Source organism: Myotis brandtii, unplaced genomic scaffold (genome assembly GCF_000412655.1).
Source record: "Myotis brandtii unplaced genomic scaffold, ASM41265v1 scaffold657, whole genome shotgun sequence".
Taxonomy (NCBI): Eukaryota; Metazoa; Chordata; class Mammalia; order Chiroptera; family Vespertilionidae; genus Myotis; species Myotis brandtii.
In genome coordinates, this window is record NW_005370552.1 from 1,870,326 (window position 1) to 1,872,938 (window position 2,613).

The following is a 2,613-nucleotide window of genomic DNA, read 5'->3' on the forward strand; positions in this document are numbered from 1 at the left end:
AGCCGGCCCCACAGATTCTCCTTTAATTGATCTCATGTGAGGTCTGCGCTCGGGATTTTTTTCAAGCCTCCTAGCAATCTGCAGCTGAAGTAGAAATTCAGTTTAGAAGCGCCCATTGCTGCGACCCATTTCCAGCAGCTTTTTGCAGATTCCCGTCTGTAATTCGCCCGTTCCCTGAGGTTAAAATACTCTCTCTCATGCTTCACCCGTGTAGTCCTTCCAGAAGGCCAGTCACTGGGCTTCTAAAGGTGTACGCTTCCGAGGGCAATGGCTTACTCCCTCCTTTGTGGTGGTAAAACACATTTACACACAATTCACCGTGGTGCAGTGCTGGAGGGCAGAGACTCCTCCATCCAGGCTACCTCAGCGAACAAACACATTTTTTAAACCAATTAACTAGAATCACCATTGCTTTTGTGGTTGTTTTGATTGGTTTTATTGACGTTTTCCCCGGAACACTCTTTGGAAAAGTATTAAGTTAAAAAGCCCTGGTGGTCACATACACACAAAAGATAGGGGGTTGTACAACATGGTCCTTAAGGTCTTTTCTAACGCTCAGAGCCTGGTTCTGTGTGATATTGGTAGGATTTTAACTCTGCCTTATTGCATATATTAAACACTTTCTGTTTGGCAGTAAGGTTCTATCTAGAGAGAATACAGCGAACTTGCAAATAAAAGAAAAAATTAATGGGTGGATGGGTTTTACAAAAGAGTCACACCCATCAGATTAGATTTCATTGAAATGTCTGTGAGTTTGAATAGATATCTTTAAAAATTGAAAACTAGTTATTCAAAAGGATGTTCAAAAGGAAAATAGGGCCCTGGGCAGTGTGTCTAAGTGGTTAGAGCGCGGCCCCCTCACTGAAGGACTCACCTTCCCCAGCCCCAGTAGGGGCACATTGAGGGGAGGGGGCAACCAATTGATGTGTCTCTCACATGGATGTTTCTCTCTCTCCTCTCTCTCCCTCCCGTCCTCTCTAAAAATCAATGGAAAAAATATCCTTGGGTGGTGATTGACATAAATAAATAAAGGAAAGTAAGTTGAAAATACAGGAATGGGACTGTAAGACTTGATGTGCTTGGATTGTTGGAAACCAGGCAGGTAGTGTAAATGAAAGAGGTGATAGCCCACCTTCCAACCTGAGGGTATAGCCACCAGGCAAAAATAGGAAGTGCTCGTAGAAAAAATGAGCAGGAAGGACAGAAAATGTTAGGGTGTTTGTCCTAGAGAGGCACACTTAGCAAGGCCATGCAAGGACGCTTGAGACTGTGGTGACTACCTCTCCCATAAACCAGTGGAAAGATTTGTGTAGAATTCATTTTTACTTCAACATTTGAGCCCATTATTTCTAGAGATTTTTAAATAAGAGACAGTGAGCCAAAAGGGAAGGAAACTCCCAATTCTAAATTAAGAGCAAAGTTTAGAGAGAGAACAATGCTCAAGAAAATGTGAATTATAATTTTTATTTTCTATTTTTGAACATTGCCAAAATTCTTTCCTATGAGCGTTATCAAAAGATTGTTGAATTAGGTACAATTGAGGGATAGGTCGTGGTGTACCAGGGTCCAAAATAAGATTGCCAAAAACTATGAGGTTGTTAATTCCTCAGTAATTGCATTTACATATATCGTTTTCAAAGTTTCAGAGTTTTTTCTTTTTGCCAAAGCAAAACTGGAAATGTATTTGTTGTATTGGAACCTAGACTATATTGAATCCAAACTATTTGACTTGGAGGACCACCAGGATATAAAAATACATGTGGATGGAAAATGTCATCTAATACCTTCCCTCAGGTCAACCCAGCGGATGCGGTCATTCCTGGATACTTCTCCTTAGTTCTCCAAATCACTCTGAGATATTCTCAGCATCACATTTACCTCGCTCTTGCAAGCGCGCGTGATGCAGTCCGGCTGACACCCTTACGAGCCTTCCTTACACTTGATCTGGAGCCATTGGGAGGATTTTCAACATGCCTGTTTTATCGATGGAGTGATGAAGGATACTCAAGCTTAAAGCCTCGGCTGGTTGTTCCACAGAAGTTCCCTAAGCGAGGAAAAATATTAATACCACCTGAAATCAGCCAGCATTTGTTCCAGGCCCAATTTAAAATTGAGTCGTATCAGCTCCAAGCGATTGGGCCAGGGCCATTGGTATCCACACTCTAAGCACGATGGCGACGTTCAGAACAGACCAAGTCCTCAAGTCTCCACTTCTTTGTACTGAAGTCTTTTTTTTTTTAATTAATAAATCTTTATTGTTCAGATTATTACAGATGTTCCTCTTTTTTCCCCCCATAGCTCCCCTCCACCTGGTTCCCACCCCACCCCATGCCCTTACCCCCTGCCACTGTCCTCATCCTTAGGTGTAAGATTTTTGTCCAGTCTCTTCCCGCACCTCCCACACCTACTTCCCCAGAAGAATTGTCAGTCCAATACCTTTCTATGCCCTTGCTTCCATTATATTCACCAGTTTACTCTGACTTAATTTTTAGGTTCACTTGTTGATAGATATTTATTTGTTGTCACTTTGTTGTTCATAATTTTTAACTTTACCTTTTTCTTCTTCCTCTTCTTAAAGAATATCCTTCAGCATTTCATATAATCCTGGTTTGG